Below are 19728 nucleotides of genomic sequence, written 5' to 3'. Positions count from 1 at the left end.
TGTGTGCCCCCCTCAACCCTGTCCCAGTCGGGGCTCTGTGATGCCGGCCACCGGCTTTAGAGGCTTTAGAGTTAGCGGTTGGATCACCCGGAGACTGTGATAGGGCAAGAAGGTGGATGTTAAAGCTAGAGCACTTCCGGTTTAGCTGCCTACGAGCCACTTCGCTGATCGAGCCCTGCCACTCTCAGAACCTCAGTTTCGCCCTCTACCCAGGAGGGCAGCAGCTCCTTCATAGAGGTGCTGAGGGAGAAAGGACCCCGTGGGTCAGGCGCAAGCACCGCGGCTGCCTTTGAGGGCGGAGTTTACACCTGCGTAGTCCAAGGAAGGACCCCAGCCACACGAGGACGCTGGGGAGACCTCACACAGAACCGCAGAGGCCATCCTGGTTGCCTACTCCCACCAGGTTTGAGGTTATGGATTCTTTAGAACTCAGCAAAAATAATCTAAGGCAGGAAGTGGGAAGCTTGGACTCAAGAGCCAAGAGGGTGAATCGCATGTGCCCACGCAGACAGCCGCTCTGAGCACTGGGCTCTAGACAGGAAATGGGAGGAGACACGCAAGCTTTGAGCTCGGAGGTGGGCAGTCAGGAGAGACCCAGTCTGCTGGAGATGGCATCCCGCCTCCAGTATCTCTCTTGCAAGCTGTTTTCTTTCCTTCCTTCCTTCCTTCCTTCCTTCCTTCCTTCCTTCCTTCCTTCCTTTTATTAAAAATGATTTATGTGTTTTATTGGACGTGTATGGCTAGGTTGCCTGTATGTACAGATGTGTGCACCACATGCATGCCTGGGGCTATGAGATGGATCCCCTCGAACTGGAATTACAGACAGTTGTGAGCTGTCATGTAGGTGCTGGGCATTGAACCCGTGTCCTCTAGAGGGGCAGCCAGCGCTCTTACTAACCGCTGAGCCATCTCTCCAGCCTTGTTCACTGTTTCTTAAGCCTGCAGTGGGTCCCCCGTTTGTGTCCTCAGCAAGTCCAGAACAGGCCACTTTGTAGAAAGCTGGCTGGCCTGCTCTTGGTAAGGAGCCGTAACCAAGCCTTCTTACTCATGTGGGACTGGTGCACCGTCCCCTCAGGGACACTGTCTCTCTCCCTTAAGCTGCTCCTCTTGTCACTTCCTGTGGCTCCTCTTTTAGCGAAGCCCCTAACTTCCAGGGCTGAGTCTACAGAGTCTCTTCTGCTCCAGAGCCTAGTGGCTCCTATTACTGAAGCTCCCACGCCTGGCTGCCCTGGTATCCTAGCTCCAGACAGTGAGGAATAATAGAAGCCTCAACCCCCCAGCCCCAACCTCACAGGCCACCTAAGTATGGATTCCTGAGCTTCTGTGTCCCCCTCCACGAATGCAAAAGCACCTGTATTGTCATGGGGGGGGGGCACTTCTCTGGAATTAGCGATAACAAAAGAAAAGGTGTTTGAGATTGGGCTGGGAAAACTGAGGGGCCCCTGCCCCTTTCTGGCATGTCTTCCAGAACCCTTCAGGTCAGAGACAGGCCAACCAGGCGAGGTCCAGGAGGCCCTACAGAGCCCTGGACATGGAGCCTGGCAGATAGGCTGTATGACCTCAGGGAAGTCTTCTTCTCTGGCTGAGCCTCCGCCTCTCCCTTGTAAACAGGGCTTTAGCCTTTGAATGTGAGGAGAAAAACACTCGGGAGGTGCCTGGGCTCCTAGGGCAGGCCAAGGCCTGGCTCTGGCACAAGGTCCCCGGGGCTCCTGTGTTCTCCCGTTTGCACACACAGCATCGTTCAGTGCATACTCCCCCTCCTGCCTGCTCTGGGCTTCCCTGGCTGGGGCCTCTGAAAACTTCCCAGAACTGGGCTACCAGCCAGGGCTTCTTAAAGTCACCAGCCTCCTGCCGAGGGCTCAGCAGGGTCTAGCCAAAGCCCATCACTCACCACAGGAGATTATCACATCACAGCCTGCAGGATGCCAGGGTGCCCGGCAGGAGCCTGGCACCAGCTCCACATCCATCGCCTAGGCTGGGGAGTGACTAGGACTGCACCCCACTGTCCCGCCCTCCATCCGAGAGAGAATCCATAGGGCCAGCTCTCTGCCTTCCTTCCCTATCAGTCAGGCCAGGCTGGGGCTCCAGAGCTCCAGGACCACATCGTAGCCATGAGCATGGCAGCCTCATCCCCCCCCCAACCCCCCAGGCTAGGAGACATGGACAGAACTCTGGGCTGGATTGGGTCCACTCACACCCCACTCTTGGTTAAGAACAGAAACTGGGGGGGTCGGGAGGAGAAGCCACACCGTGTGGAGTTCAAGTTTAGCTGTGTGACCCGGAGTGAGCAGTTTAAGCATGTGGGGCCCATTCTCATACTTACGAAGTGTCAAAATAACAGTATCCACTGTCCTGGCTTGTTGGGAGGATAATCAGTTCTTTGTAAACTGTTTGGAATGTGGCCTGGTACTGCCTGAATGGACAGGCGAGTGAATGAGCGCTCACGTGCTCACACTCTGCCGCCCAGACATCGTCTCCTGCAGACTCGCTAGCACGACCCTGCCACCAGCTGTCTGACATGGCTGCGCATGCCAAGAGCTCTTCCCACACAGGGCCTAGGGGATCCTCCATCGTTGGGACCCTCAGGTTTGAAAAATGACATAATCTCAGCTCTAGCTGGCTTTTTTCAAGGCAGTAAGTAAACTTCTTGATGGTGTTGCCCGGATGGGGCAGAGGGATCAGGCATCAGGTAGGGCGTGATCGATCCAGACCTTCTTCAGATGATGCTGTTGGGAAATGCTTCCCCTGGGCTGACACCTGTCACCTCCCCCAGCGGTGCTACCCTCACTCACTACCCTCACTCACCGCCACCTCCGAGATCACATACCCTTCCCAGTAGGGGAGCCAGCCGAACTCACTTATGCCAGCATAAGACCTTCTCCCTGCCCGGGGTTAATGATAAAGTCCAGGGGAGAACTCAGATCGCCAAGCCTGTTCCATGTGCCCTGCTCTGTGACAGTGGGGGTGGGGTCCAATACTGTGGTTGACAACTTAACTACTAACATGGGGTGAGTTCCCAAAGGGAGGGAGCTGCTGTTGGCAGGGAGGGTGGGTGGGAGTGATCCAACCACACACAGTTGGACTGAATCAGCCCTGGACCACGCTGGCTTGGCTACCATCAGACCCTGCACAGTCATCCATCAGACACCATGGCGCTGCTAGAGATGACTCGGAGACCCATCTGCTTGCTACCAGAGCAAGGAGTATCAAAGAGTCAGGCCCCCCTTCCCATGCCCAGTTCAGGAGAAAGAGCTTAGCTTGGGCTCTTCCAAGCTTTGCAGCCTCTTCTCTCCATTCCCACATACCAAGAGTGTTCCAGAAATCCCACAGGACAAGAAGACAGTCACGTGGAAACAGGAGATGGGCCACTGGGCCCCACTTGGAAAATGGGATCTAGGCTCAAAACAAGTTCCTTCCAATGATACCCTGCAGCCCCGGGCATTCTGAGAGTTGGGCTCCAGCCCCCTCTGGGCCACTGCTGAGTTATCACATCCGAAGCTTCCTCCTGTCCCACAAGCAGGACATAGGACATCCGTAGCTCCTGTAATAAACAGGTTTGCCTACTGTACACCCAGCCACACTATGGGCTTCTGGGGCGAGCCGACACTCCATCTGACTTCATGTTTTCTCACAGACACATATCTATCATACATGTATGAGATAGGCACATAGCTCGTAGGACACCAGAAAACAAGACAGCATAGCAGACAAGTATGTAATGTCTATTACTGACAGCCTGCATTTTAAATCCTGACTCTGTCACTCACCACCTCCAGGACTTAGACAAGTGACAGGACCTTCCTGGGCCTGACTCTTGGTTTTGTAGATGTTCATTTAGGTATATACTGTTTTTAATTTTACATTTATTTAGTGTATGTACTCTCTGATAAGTGGATATTATGCCAAAAGTTCGGAATACCCAGGATTCAATTCACAGACCACATGAAGCCTAAGAAGAAGGAAGACCAAAATGTGGACACTTCAGTGCTTCTTAGAAGGGGGAACAAAATACTCACAGGAGGAAATATGGAGACAAAGTGTGAAGCAGAGACTGAAGGAAAGGCCATCCAGAGACTGCCCTACCTGGGGATCTATCCCATATACAGCCACCAAACCCAGATGCTATTGTGGATGCTGGGAAGTGCTTGCTGATGGAAGCCTGATATGGTTGTCTCCTGAGAGGCTCTGCCAGAGCCTGACAAATACAGAGGAGGAAGCTTGCAGACAACCATTGGACTGAGCTCCAGGGTCCCTGATGGAGGAGATGGAGAAGGGGGACTGAAGGAGCTGAGGGGGTTTGCAGCCCCATGGAGGAGGGAGCAACAGTGTCAACAGACCAGATCCTCTGGAGCTCCCCGGGACTGGACCACCAACCAAAGAATACACATGAAGCGACCCATGGCACTGGCCATATATGTAGCAGAGGATGGCCTTGTTGGATATCAGTGGGAGAAGAAGCCCTTGGGCCTGAGGGTGTTCAATGCCTCAGTGTAGGGGATGCCAGGGCGGGAGGATGGGAGTGGGAGGGTGGGGAGTGCACTCATAGAGGCAGGGGAAGGGGGAACAGGGTAGGGGGTTTTCAAATGGGTCAAGACCCGGAAAGGGGAAAACATTTGAAATGTAAATAAAGAAAATATCCAATCAAAAAGAAAGAAAGAAAGGAAGGAAGGAAGGAAAGAAGGAAGGAAGGAAGGAAGGAAGAAAGAAAGAAAGAAAGAAAGAAAGAAAGAAACAAACAAACAAACAAACAAACAAACAAACAAACAAACAAATTAAGTACTGGAAGCAGTACCCCAGACTGAAAAGAGGAATAAACACCCGAGAGCTTACAGAAAGAAAATAAGGTTATAACTGTTTAAAAAAATAAATAAATAAAAGTTGCTTTGAACTAATGTAATAATAATAATAATACCAATACCAATAATAATAATAATAATAATAATAACAGAATCCCACAGTTGCAGCTGCTGGTGAGAAGAGACTGGTGTGAACGGGCAACATGGTGGGTGGGTACTGATGCTGTTCATTTGATCCCCATACACCTCAGAATAAGTGTTGTCGGTGACCCCCCAATTTTGCCGACCTGTAAGGGTAGAGACCTGCTCTGATTACTAGGCAAGGACTCAGAGCCAAGTCTGTGAGGCTCCAAACGCCCACCCATGTCTCTGATCTGCCTCCATACCCACCCATCCCAACCACAATGCAGATGCAGGACTTCCCCATCAGGACGAAAGGCTGATTTCCCCTCCTCCCACCCCCCAGCCACACTGTCAGCCCCGGCCAATCAGAGTGGGTCCTCGGTCCAATGTGTTCCCGAGCTGCTGTTGCCTTGGTGACCAGGATGTCTGCCTCAGGAAGCCCACCCAGGTTCCCAACACCCCGCCCACCACCACCACCATCACACATGATCACGTTGGGTAGGAAAGAGCCCAGAATGAGAGGCTTTGGGAGGGGCTGGTTCCTCCTAACTTCAGGGGAGAGAGAGCTTTGTATTGGCTCAGAGGACTTATCTTGGCTCAGAGTGGTCCCCAAGCACAGGAGTTTGAGGGAGTACTAGGCTCAAAGAAAGGAGACTGGGAGCCAGTACCACACTCAGCTTCCAAATGCTTCCCCAGTCTTGGTGGAGGAAGAGCTACATGAATCGTGCAGTGGGTCCCTGTGATTGGCTGCTGTGTGGCTCTAAACAAGTAGGCTCACCTGGATACCGGGCCTGGCAGGAATGAATTCGAGGACCCAGGAAGAGACACATCAGAACCAAGTGCTGCCTCCCAAGAGAGGCACTCCCAGGACACCTGCAGGGATGCTGGGTGCTACTGTGACCACACACAGGAATGGCCTGGACACAGAGACACAGCACAGACTGTTGGAATGTACCCCTGGGATTAACCTGAGGACCACACTGGCATCTGGAACAGCAACAAAAGCCACTGCCCAAGGGGTGACTCGGTTCTGAGCCAAGCAGGTTCTCAAGCAGCCACTCCGGCAAACCCTCTTAGAGGCACAGAGACCCAGCCTAAGGTCACACAGCTGGGGTGAGAAGGAGATCCCAGGCCTCCGAAACAGGTACTTTGGGGTGCTACCAAATGGAGTGTTCTGGGAAGGGTGTCTCTGCCTAGGATACTCACACAGACGACATTCCCAAACCCCCTCTTGGGTACCCAAAATGCTCTGTAGCCACCCAGCCTGGGGTTCCCCTCCCCTCTAGGGCTTGGCTCTGCTCAGCCCAGTTCCAGAGCCAATTTGCAATTGCATAATGGACAATGAGGGACAAGCTTTCTCCTCTTCCAAAGGAGCAATCAGCCTGGTGGCAAAGGACAGAGCAGAGAGAACCCAGGAAGTTTGTCCCCTCCCTCGTCCCTGCCAAGATGGAGAGCCCCTCTCCCGACCCAGCCTAGCTGGAAAAAATCAGGGCTCACTAGGGTGCCCCCCTTCTCATCTGCCTCCTATCTCTGCTCTAGGAAGACATCCTGACAAAGCCAGCCCATGACTTTCCTGCGATGCTGTGATTCCAATGTCATCAGTGCTGTCTGGTTGGTGGCACCTGGCCTGTCCCACCTGCCCCCCCCTGTAATTACTATCTAGGCACCATGCTGAGCGTTAACATTATACTTGTTAATTCTACATCTACCAGCCAATCAATCACTCCACAGCAAAGGGCAACACTCAGCTAGCAAGCATGGCAGCTTATGCTGCAAGCAAGGGACTCTCCTCAACGAGCTTCCAGCTTCCATCGCTGGCCTGGTCCTAACCTCTGCAGTTCCCTCTGGGTCAGCCCCAGACACAAGAGTCTCCTCAACTCCCAATTCCCCGTAGTCTCCTAGGCCAAAGGTGACCAGCCATCTGGCTCCACTCAATCTACAACTTCCAAAACACTTCAGAGAGCGCGGCATACTGACTTCTAGGCCACCAAGCATCTAAAGCCTACCTCCTTCTGCGTTCCCACGTGTCCACACAACAGCTTTCAGAGAGGAACAGCAGCGGCAGACCTGGGGGATACAAGAGGACCAGGACCGGGAGGACTGGGGTGGGGGTGGGGAGATCATGATTAACTGTTCCCTGAGGTAGGAAAGACCCTCCTTTCAAAGGCTTAGGCAAATCCCTGAAAATGTTCTCCAACATCTGATACATCTCAATCAATGACCAGATGCCTGCCCGGACCAGACACCCACCGTTTCTGGGTGCTTGCTGTTCATCACTGGCAGATCCGGAACTTCCCCAGTTCCCCTCCCTAACATATATCCATCAATACACATCCCCCTGGAAGCTACCACAGTCACCAGGAGTGAACAGGAAAACGTCAGAGTATTAGTAATGGCAGCGGAGGCTGCATGGACCCCAGAACATCAAGTGGACACAACTGAGACCCAACACTTAGGGACAGGCCAGAGGCAGAAGTAAACACCCTGTGGTCTGTGACTCATGATGCTCATGTTCAATGTACTAAGCCATCGACACTCAGAACAGGAGATTCGCCAGCAGAGGGAGTGGCAAGCCACCAGTCCCCAGGGCCACAGGAGTGCATCTCACTGAACATTCTGGAATATTCTATTTCAGAGGCTGGATGGCTTCTCTGCCATCCCGTAGTTTCACTGTACTTTTGATGGGTCTCAAGAAACTTATCACACACACACACACACACACACACACACACACACAGAGGGGCTTTGGAGGGAGACAGACGTGAGGGTCTCCTGAACCACACAGAGGGCAGGGGCTGATTCCACGGGCTTGTCATCATCACCAGACCAGCCCGAGCCTACAGTGATGCTCAGCTGGTAACATGCCAGGCCTCGGGGTATTGGGGAAGTCCTGGTCTCCCCGTCATGGGTCTGCACTGGCTCCTCCAGCCCCGTTACGACACCTCAAACTTCTGATCCTTACCTGGGGAGAAGGGTCCATGTCACACAGTCCCTTACCCTCAATAGACTTCCTCTCCACTCTGGCTTCCCTTTGCCCTCCTGTGATTCTGTGTCGAATCCTGGAATTGTAGTTAGCCTGGACCAAATTCATCATCTTGGTGATATTTCCAAGTCCTCATCTAGAACAGGACTATTCAAGCATGTGGTGCAATTGCCCATTTCCTGCCTCAAAGACAGACTTGGAATGGGACCCAAATATTCTCCAGCCAAACTGGCACCAGTGTCACTTCTCTCAGCTTGAGGTGTTTCCTTGAAGGCACCAGAGGACACGTCCAGGTGGCATCCTGGTCCGTGTCCCATCCGTGCACACTGCTAGATCAAATGTGACCCCTATTTCTGTCACTGCCCTGGTGGTCTCTCTGTGGGGACTGAAGGGCAACAGTAGCCAGGGGAAATGTGGGGGAGCACAGTAAGACTTAGGACTGAAAAGTGGGGAGCAGAAGGCTCTCACCGATTGCCCAGTGCCTGCGTCACTGGAGGACTTGTGCTGTGGCTCCTGTGGAGGGCTGTATCCGAGTTCCTGAGCACTCTGTGGCATCCGGGGGAATCTATGACCTTCACCTCTCTGTCCTTCCCTGACCCTGTCCCAAGCCACCAACACAGGGAGACCTGGCCTTATGTCCCTTCATCTAAACGCCAGCTTTACCTAGACTATTCTGTGAGTCTCTCGGGGGCAGACTTTCTCGTCCCTGGGCTCCAATTTCTGCCCATCTCATGATGGGTGGGATGGAATCTAAACTCCACCCACTCCTTTTTTTTTTTTTTTAAACAGTGTCTCACACTATAACCCAACACAGCCTCAAACTCACGACCACCCCACTTCAGACCCAGGGCTTAGAATTACAGCTAAAGCCCAATTTTTAAGGACTTCAAATCACCAAGCCTGCCTGACACCCAGTCCACACGCCTAAGCTGCCAGAGCCAGAGCCGTTGACATCTTTCTCCTGGTGGGAAGGAAGAGGCGACGGGGAGCTTCAGAGAGGCGAGCTATATCTCACAGTCACCCCTGTCAGATCACTCTGTGTAGACCGGACTGGCCTGCATCTGACAGTCGCCCCGGCTGGACCTGTCCCTCACCCTGTGACAGAGGCAGCGTGGGATGAAGGTCTGTGACAGAACACTTACTTGCCTGCCATACACAGCCCAGATACTTAAGTAAATGATTGAAACCAATCTCAAATTTCACTGTTTTGAGGGGAAACAGTAAGCCTGGGAGAGAGTCTATAGCAAGAATCAGAGTGGGCAGATGGAGGGATCTCTGAGGTGGGAGCTGATGGTGCTGCATAAGGTTCAGAAGGAATTAACTTTGCCTGGAAAGTAGCACCACTGAGGTAGGCTTGAGGATGCTGTCCGAGCTGCACTTTATATAGTCATCTTCTGCTGTGGTCTGTGGGCTGGAAACACATGCCCCAGACTCACATTAGTGTAAGAATGTGTGTGTATGGTCTTTGGGAGGTCACGGGGACTCCATGTGGCCATGAGTGTGGTCAGGACATCGTGGCGGCATTAGTAGCTTTGTTAGAAGAGGAAGAGAGGACCAAGTGTGGTGGCACATGCCTTGAATCCCAGCAGTTGGAAGGCAGAGGCAGGCGGATCTCTCTGAGTTCAAGGTCAGTCTGGTCTACCCAGTGAGACCTGAGGTTCGGTCCTCTCAGTCTCTGGGATTCGAAGCCCTGGATCATAGATGAAATGAGGGAGGTCGTCTAAGGCCCAAGCACTGTGTGACCTTTCCAGCCTCCAGGACAAACAAACCTGTACTCTTAATAAATGACCTAGTCTAGGTTATTTTGTTATAGCAACACACACACATGAACTCCTAGAAAACCAAACATTGTGGTTTCCAATGGAATTAGATTAGCAGCACAACTCATATGATTTGGTTTCTACATTAGCTAAGTAAAATAATAAACCAGACCACACAATGTACTAAGACACTCTCTGCAAATGGCCGGGCACATGCTAAGTGTACAGTAAATGTCAGCTCCGTGGCATCTCCTCCTCCATCCACCAGGGCACCCCGGCGTCACTTGAGGTAAAGAAAGGCACTGGCAGCTGGCCCCTGGTTTGTCTCTGTCCTCCACTGAGCCGACAAGTGTCCGGATGTTTACTCTAGATGGTCCAGGGCTCCCTGCCTGTCCAGGACAGGCTGTATAAACACATGCGGTCCCATGGCGCCTGCCCCGTTTTCCCACGCACACACTGCTCACCTCCAGGCTGGCCTAATTCTTTGCGGTGTGCCACCCCCACTCAGACACTCTGCCTGTGGACCCCTGCTGTATCCCACTGGTACCTGCAAGATGCCCTGACCAGGTTCATAATCACCTCAGATAAGGATGAAGTGAGAGAGAGCCGAGCTCTGCCGAGGAGGAGCCAAAGGCTGGAAGGTTCTACCTCCACATTTATAAAGTGGGGGGGTGGGAGGGGGAGGGACAACAGAGCTAGCTCCAGAGAATGGTGACTCTGAAATGGCGTAATATGGCAAAAGAACTCCAAACAGTGCCTGGCTCAAGGAAGGAGACAGAGAGATAAGAACAAACAAAATGTATTCTTGCTTCTTGAGAAGGTCGTGTGGCCAGAAGTCACCGAGACACGGAGAACAAATCCTAAGTACAAATAAAAACTCACAGCTAGACTGCGCCAAACACTTTCCTGATGTCAGTTCACCAACTATGCACAGCAACTTCCAGAGCTACACCACGGCCCCATTTCTGTAGAAAAGGAAGCATTTCTCAGAGAGGTCAAGTCACTTATCTGGGGTCACACAGCCCCACCACATCGCTATAGAGACTTGTTTCTGGGGCTTCCTTCTCCATATCTCTCTCTATTCTGAGAAGCCTCATAGCCCCCCCAACCCCCACTTCCTCTAAGCCAGCGATTCTCAACTTGTGGGTTGCTACCCCGAAGTGGGGGATTAACAACCCTTTCACAGGGGTCACCTAAGACCATTAGAAAACACAGATATTTACGTTACAATTCATAACAGTAGCCATGTTACAGTTAGGAAGTAGCAATGAAAATAATTTCACAGTTGGGGGGGGTCACCACAACACGAGGGTCGAAACATTAGGAAGGTTGAGAACCACTGTTCTAAGTCGTCCTGGCAATGGGAGCTTCCTGAAGTCCAGGGCTCAGCTGTCTGACCATCCTTGCCCACTGCCTGAGGCCTGGCGCTGCTGAGCCTCTTGGTTTGGAAAGAAGAGGAAAGATCACTCCATCCAATACAGCCCCATAACCCTCATGGCCACCAAAGGCCAGGCTGGCCTCCAACTCAGAAATCCACCTGCCTCTGCCTCCCAAGTGCTGGGATTGAAGGTGTGCACCACCACGCCCGGCTTGGACCCTTTCACAAAGGAGGAAAATGAGGGCCCAGGAGACAGTCACTTGCCCAGGGACCTAGTTTAGTAATAGGATGCTTAGGGGTTTCCTAGGAGACCCAGGACAAGGACAAAGACACCAGATGGTGGAGGGACACACTCTATAGGCTCCCGAAGAATCTGTAAAGCACATAAAAGGGGTCTCTCCACTGGGAGGAGAATCTCTGAGATAGACTCGGAATCTGCTTCGAGCCAGCCCTGACCCCAGGAAATACTTTCCCTAGGCAATGTTTCCTAAGGACTGGAGACTGACTTCACGTTGCGGTGCCAGCCACTGTCTGCCTCCATTTCTTCAGCATTTCATTTTGGAGAAGAGAAGCTGAAACTCAGGTACCAGCAGTATTCTTTAAGATCACACTGATTTGAAGGTCCTCATGATACCTGTTCCCTGGCCACCCTCCTCCTCTCCCTGGAGACCCCTGGCTGTGGTTCCTGTGATTCGCAGGCAGTTGGGACAATACCTGAGGTCAGGGTTAGGTCCCTGTCTTTATTACCCTTCACACCAGTGTGACCAAATAAATACTTGACAGAACAAACTTAAGGGGGGGGGAGATTTATTCTGGCTCGCAGTTTTGAGGATGCGGTCCGATGTGGCAGGGAGGTCACAGCGGCTGCCGCAGGAGCGCGGGTGACCAATCACGTGGCACCCACAGTCAGGAAGCAGGGAGAGAGAGAAGGAAGCTGGTGCCTGGCTCACTTTCTCCTTTTTATTCAGTTTGGGACCCGGGGGGACCCACACTTGGGGTGGGGCATCCCATCTCAATTAACCCAGACTAGAAACTCTCACACAGGTGTGCCTGCCTCCTGAGGAACTCTACATTCTGTCACGCCCCGTCGCACACAGGAGGAAACAGAGGCTTGAAGAGAAGTCTCGGGGTAGCTTTCCGTGAGGTGGACAGGGGAAGTGGTACACGTGCATGAGCACTGCCCAACCCCCACACAGCTCTGGGCATGCTCCAAGCTAACAGTGTGGATGCTCAGTGACCCCGTACACACACACGCACACGCACACACACACACACACACACACACACACACACAATCTGTCTCCCGACAGAGACTTCTCTCTCTGAATGTCATGGACACCCAGCAAGGAAGATTTGATGGTCCTTTGCAAGCTGAAGCCAAAGCATCCATCCTGGCTGCACAGTTGCCATGGATATATCAAAAGATGCTTCCGAGGTAAGGAACCAGTCAAGTCTTCTCACCTAGCCAGTACATGTAGCAAGCAAGGGCACAGACTGGGATTGTGCCAGGTCCCTTCCTCCCATGTCCCCCATCCCAAAGCCCTTGGACATGTGACAGGCTCCAGTTGGTCCAGGACCAATGGTTCTGGGCCCCAGTTGTCAGGAGTTGAACTAAACAGCTACCCAAGTGAGTTAGACAGACAGGCACAGAGATAAGGTCGGGTATGGTGGCACACGTTAATAATCCAACACTTGAAAAGCAGCCGTTGGAAGATCTGGAATAGCTATCCTTGGCTACATAACAAGTTTGAGGCCAGCCTCGGCTACATAAGACCCTGCTTCAAAAACAAACCGGCAAAGGAACAGTTGGTAACCTCAGAGGACCCTCTCTGTGTCCCTCACCTTCCAGCCCAACACGAAGGGCGCCTCCCCGGGCTCACTCCTCATCTGCTGAAGACTGATTATTTATGCCTTACATGATCGCTGGTGACTTAAGCAAGGTCACGGCTATGGGATAGGGACGCAGGTGCTTAGGGAGAGGGGAGCATAACTCAGCCAGAGCAAGGCGCCGTGCTGTTCTTGAGGAAGTGAGATGAGCTGATGGTAGCTCGCTGCTATACTGAGAACAGACAGCCCTTGACCCTGCCCAAGGATGCAGCGAGGCCAAGAAGTTGCTTTTGCGGCCCACTGGTCCCGGTGTGACTGGGAAGGGCAAGCCATGGGGATATGAGCACATCATGACGTGGGCGAGGGCAGATTAGATGGGGCAGGGCAATCAGAGAGCAATCAATGCCTTATGTCCTCGGGCAGAGGTCAGCGGTGGCCAGCAGGGGTTAAGCTCGGGTTCCTGAGATGAGGGAGAAGGCTGGGCTAGTCTGGAATAGGGGTTTGTTAAGAAGCCTTAGCCACACTTACCTTTCTGAGCAGGGTCTTATGTCCCCCAGGCTGGCCTTGAACTCCTGATCCTCCAGCCTTCACACCCCCCGACACATGTGCTGGCATGACAGATGTGCACCATCACATCTGGTTTATACCACCCTGGGGATGGGACCCAGGCCTTTAGGCCTGCTCAGCCTGCCCTCTACCAATGGAGCTATATCTTCCTCCTCTTAAGCAGCTTTCTATTGCTCTGAGAGTAAAGGGGAAACTCTCAACACTGGCCTACACTCTAAGAGAATCTCTGGCTCTCACCCTGTCACCTTGCTCAACCTCATTTCACAAGCTGCCCCCACCCCGGTGACCCTGCGTTCTAGTGACCGTTTTTTTCATTTGGCTTTGCCTTTCACATTCCCTTAAACCACAGGGCCTTTGCACAAACTATCTGCTGACCACACAAGACTTGTCCCTTCCCACCTAGTCAACACTCCCTCTCCTCAGCTCACACAAAGTGCCTCCTCTCCAGGGAACCTGCTCTAAGCTCCTGGGCTGGAGTCCGTCTCCTGTGACAGGAGGCACTTGTCACCTCTGCAGCTTTACCTTTGCTGTAACTGTCTGCTAAAGCTCACTCTTGTCTCTCTGCATTGTTGTGTTAAATACTTATTGGTCTTTGTTGAGCACCTACTACAATCCAGGCCCTACCCAGGATCCTGCAGGGACAGGAGAAAACAATCACTGTAGGATCCCCACATTGGTAGAATTCAGGTTAAGGCATGACCCATGAGGCAAAGGTGCAGAGGAGGGAGAAAGCGGAAGCTGTGTTACCGGAATTCCTGTCTTTCTGTGGGGAAGACTGAGCCTCTCCCTGGGGTAACAGGCAGCAAGGAGGGTTTTAAGGAGGACTGTGTGACCAGTCTAGATGTAAGTCTCAGAGGTAAAGAGGGGCTATGAGGAAGAAGAGAAGCATAAGGGAACAGACTGAGGCGCCTCCTTCACCCAGGTAAGCATGTGGCCTGGCCTAAGCCAAGCAGGAGGGGACTGGTACCAATGGGTGCAGAGAAGGGGAGAGAGAACTGGCAGAAGTGGGTCACAGACGGAAAAAAGGAGCATCCGTTAACCCTCCAGATCCCACCCTGATGGCTGTCAAGGCTACACACAGCCATTGTGCAGCCAGGGTCAGGGTGTGGGCAGTGAGGGTGGGCAGAGAGAAGCCTTCATCAGGAAGATATCAGAGACGAGCTGGTGGACACTCCCCCAGACACCTGAGCAGTACCCAAAACGCCAACGCTGTGGAAAACAAGACAGGTTTGAGAGACCATCACAGCCAAAGGAGGCGAAGGAGGAGTGCCAACCAAATGTCACTCGATATCCTGACAGGATTTCAAAACAGGGGGGGATGTGGAGAAAGGACATGTATGCAAAAGCCTGCAGAAGTGCACACAGTATGGAGCACAGTTACAGAAACGGAGGAAGTGTCTGAGGCTGAGCCTTGGGAGGGAAGATGAGCCCCATCAGGGGAGGCGGGAGAGAAGAAACCAGATGAATATTCATGTCTGTAGCTTCCAAAGTCAACTGTTCATTTCTTAAAGGCATAACACAGGTTTCCTGGTCTCAGGGACTAACTGTACAGAGAAAGAGAGGCGGGCCTGAGTCCTGGAGGCCACACAGAAGACTGGGTACAAACAGATCGGCTGACAACCCCTGGCCTGGGGCTTGGGACTCAGGGCTTGAACTCGTTTCCCAAAACAAGGCTTTTTGTCCTTTCCCAAGGGGCCCTGGGGACAGAGGTGTGACCTGTGCCTGGTGGGCCGGGGACACAGCCAGAGCCTTGGCTGAGTCTCCTTTCAGTCTAAAAAGCCAGGCCTACTCACATTCCACTCGCCACAGTGGCTTCTGAGTTCACCGTACAAGTGCTCGCTCGGTGCCCCAGGGGAATCCTGTGGCCAGCTGTGAAGGCAGGAAGAGGAAAAATCAAGCATGAAGCCAGCCCCCCAGGGCAGCAGCTGATGCTGAGCAGAGAGTGACGGACCGCAGCGTACCTGGCCCTGACCCAGGCTCGACACTGCCGGCCACTCACATCCACCTATCCATCCATCACTCACGTATACACCCATTTCTCCCAACTGCTCCTTCTCTTTAAGGAGTTCTCTTTATGTTATTTTAGTTTTTTAAGACTGGGTCTCTCTATGTAGCCTTGGCTCTCCTGGCAGTCTCCATGCAGAGCAGTCTGGCCTCGAACTCACAGAGATCTGCCTGCCTTTGCCAACCAAGTGCTGGGGTTAAGGGTGTGTGTCACCATACCCAGACCAAAGATTTCTCTTCCCCGTCCCCTGAGCCCCCAGCTCTGAAAGTCTTACACTTGCTAGGTAATCAATCAGACCACCACTGAGCTAAAGCCCCAACCCCAAGATTTCTTTTTTTATTTAAAAAAATATTAATTTTATGAGTGTTTTGCCTTCATGTATGTATGCGTACCACATGTGTATGTGTCTGATGTTCACAAAGCCCAGAAGAGGGCATTGGATGCCCCGGAACTGGAGTTTCAGGTGGTTGGAAGTCACCATGTAGGTGTTAGGGATCGAACCCAGGTCCTCGGAAAGAGCAAATGCCCTGAACTACTGAGGCATGTCTCCAAGGCCCCTAAAGACTGCCTTTTCTTTTTATTTGCACAGATGTGTATGGGGTTTCCCTCAGAGACAAGAGGGCACCAGATCCCTTGAATGGCATCCCAGGTGGTTGTGAGCTACCACATGGGTTCTGGGAATCGAACTCCAGTCCTCTGCAGGAGCAGCAAGTATTCCCAGCCTCTTCCCCAGCCCCTCCCTCCAATGATGCACGTCATCCTTTTACATTTATTTGTGTGTTGTGTCTGCCTATGCGTGCACCCTGGTGTGTCTACGGAGGCTGGAGGACAGCTAGCAAGAGCCACTTCTCACCTTACACAGCAGGTCCCAGGGCTAGAACTCAGGTCGGGAAGCTTACTGGCACATGCCTTTGCCTGCCATGCCATCCTGCTGGTCCCCTAGTTATTGGTTGTGTATACACCCACGTGCCTTCTATGTGCCATCACTGTCCTGAGTGGGCTCCCCAGGGGACAGAGCAGATACAGTCTGTGCCTTCATGGGACTTCCGTGCTGGGAGGAGGTGGCAGAGCAGTTGTGGTGAACTAAGAAGGGGAGGGCACCACACAGGAGCCCAGTGACACAGGCCTCTAATCTCAGAGCCTCACAGGTGGAGGCAGGGGCTTGGCAGTGTGAGGTTTGCTTGAACTACAATGAGTTCCAGGCTAGCCCAGGCAACTTAGTGAGACCCTGGCTTATAACACAAATTAAAAGAGGCATGGGGTTGGAGCTCAGTGGTAGAGTGCTTACACAGCACACAGGAGGGCCTGGGTTCAGCTCTTGGTCTCTCTCTTACACACATTCTCACTCACACAAACACATGTATAAACACATGTATACACACACACAAACACACTTATATACACAAAGATACACTTACAAACACATATACACAAACATACACAAACACACACTTACAAACATACACATACACACACTCACATAAACATACACATACTGTCACACAAACACTCACAAATACATACAAACACATACACATATAAACATGCAAACACACATAAACTCACATAAATGCACAAACACACTCACACAAACAAACACATATAAATGCATATATACACTCACACACACAAACACACTCACATACACACACTCTTACTCAAACACACAAACACATATACACACTCACACACATAAACACACATACATGCAAGCACACACACTCAAACACAAAGAAACACGCACACACACATCCATACACATCCACACACAAATACACCCCCACACACACAAACAGGCAAACACACACTCACACACAAACACACTTACACATACACACACAAACACACATGCAAATATACACTCAAACACAAAGAAACACACACTCATCCATACACATCCATGTACAAGCACACACACTCACATACATGCATACTCACACAGACACACGCACAAAGGAGACAGAAACTGGGGGATGAGGACCAAGTCTGAACGCGTGTCCAGAGAAAGCCTCTCTGAGTGACCTCTGAGTGCAGAGGAAATAACTGCTGTGCAGATGTTTCCACAGCTGTGACTGCTGCTCAGTTCTCCTGCATTACAGACAAGAAAAAGGGGGTCTGGAATAAAATGGCTTGTTTCAAGTTACCTCGGAAATGTCTGGGACAGTGGGCGGGCACTGGACGATACCCAGGCCTGGAGTCTGTCGCTAGGGACGCTGGCACAACTCTTCTTGACTGCCTGACATCCACCTTGCTTTTCTCCCTCACTAAAGGCAGATTTCTAAAGTCCCACAATAGTCATGGGTAAGAGGGGTATGGAAGGACCAGGAGGGGGAGGGGCGGGGGAAAGTGTGGTCAGGTTCCTCTTGGCTCACTCAGGTTTAAGAGGATATGAGGAATGATTCTATATGCCCCCATCCTAAGGCTGTCAGGTGGCCAGAGGAAGAAGGGAAAGAAATTTGGGGGGGCTGGGGGTGGTAACCTCAGAGAGAGCTGATGCAGGGGATCCCCAACTGGCTCCCAGGAAGGAGGCAGAGGTGGGTTTCAGGTGAACACTCTGGTACCTGGGCCAAACAAAGAGAGGCAACCAAGAAGAAAATGGGAACACAAAGTGGCTGCCGGAAGCTTCCAGCTCAGATTCCTCAGATGGGGGACTGTCTCCGCTTCTGAGGAGACCCCATAAGTCAGGGGCTCAGACTTTGACCCTGCAGCTCCTTTCTGTGGCAGAGGCATCCTTACTGACCCCCTAGAACCCCCCATCCCCCAGGGAGGGACTTTTTTTGAGCACCGTGGATCTAGTAGCCACACACACACACACACACTTCTTATGGCCCTCCCAGGTCCCAAAGGGCTGGGTCTCTCCAGGGTCACAGAGGTCACGGGGAAAGAATCTGGAGGGCAGAGTGCTGCCCCTCCCCCACTGGATGCTTCAAAGACAGAAGCGCCACATAGCCACATAGCGGCATTCCCTGCCTTGAAGTCTCAGGCGCTGTTGGGGATTGGGGGGCGGGGAGGGAGGGAAGCCACCCGAGGCCTGGAAGAGAACTCCAGAAAAGCAGCTGCCAGCAGTGTGGGATCCCAGTCAGGGTTTGGGTGGGAGGGCTTGGGGAGGGAGGACCTTCCACCCAGCATCTGGGCTCTACTGCTTCCGGCCACCAGCCGCTCACACAACCCCTCTGGGCTCCTTACTGTCACCTGTCAGAGCAGTGGGCTGGATCGCCATCAATCACAATACCCTGACAGCTCCATCCCTCCACATCTGCTGCCTCTCCCTCCTCTGCCTTGCCAATCCCGGGCATGACCCTCCCCCAAACCCATCTCCACCCAAGGGCCAGAATGGGCCTGACAGAAGGCAAGAGAGATCTCTAATTCAAGGGAAACTCCACTCTGCCAGCTACCACTTTTTGCCACTTTCAGGGCTTCCTTTGGCATGAAAGAAATAAAGTCTGGCTTGAATGTATGCACAGCCTCGTGGCTGCACGTTCATTGCTCTGGGGGTGTTAGGGTCAAAACGCTCACCTGGCTTGGAGGACTCTGCAGGACCCCAAGCCCTAGCCATCTCCTGTTCCTCTCACCCTTGATGCTGATTCCACAAAACAGTACCACGTAGGTCATCCACCCCAGGGCTTTCACACACACATATATTCTCTTGGCCAACACTCCTCTGTGAGCCATGTCTTGTTAACACTTACCTCACCCTACTAATTTCTCCAAGCTGGCTTCTCCCCTCAGGGAACAACACTTCTGCCTGGGGACAAGATGGCGTCTCAGCTTTTACACTAACAGCACACGATGCTCTTAATCAGACAGCCTATGTCCAGCTCATACTGGGTAATCAATAAACGGTAGGCATCATCACTGCGGTGATTTATTTATTCATTCATCTGTATGTATTTGTATGCATGTGTAAAGGTCAGGACTCAGTTCTCTCCTTACACCATGTGTATGCTTGACATTGAACTCACGCTGTCAGGTGTGGCGATAAGCGCCTTTACCCACCAAGCAATCGTCTCAGCCCTTCCCGGACACCATGAGTCTCCCTATTAACAGTGGCTGGCAGCTGCATGAGTCTCCCTATTAACAGTGACTGGCAGCTTGGAGCCTCTCTTCCAGAGCTTCTAAGCAGAAGGCATAGAGTGCTGGAAGGCACATAGCCTCGGCAGCTCAGGGATGCAGGTTCTTTTTTTTTTTTTTTTTTAAAAAGATTTATTTATTTATTATATGTAAGTACACTGTAGCTGTCTTCAGACACTCCAGAAGAGGGAGTCAGATCTTGTTACGGATGGTTGTGA

At 52.2% G+C, this 19728-nt stretch overlaps 1 protein-coding gene across 1 annotated transcript in view; it reads right to left on the bottom strand.

Moving 5' to 3' along the window:
• The window catches only part of Ece1 (endothelin converting enzyme 1), a 95740-nt gene that overhangs the window by 61606 nt on the left and 14406 nt on the right, over positions 1-19728 (bottom strand). The gene's annotated exons all lie outside the window — the stretch shown is intronic.

This window comes from Mus pahari, chromosome 6, assembly GCF_900095145.1.
Source record: "Mus pahari chromosome 6, PAHARI_EIJ_v1.1, whole genome shotgun sequence".
Classification (NCBI taxonomy): Eukaryota; Metazoa; Chordata; class Mammalia; order Rodentia; family Muridae; genus Mus; species Mus pahari.
This window is presented reverse-complemented; position numbering and strand designations above follow the sequence as displayed.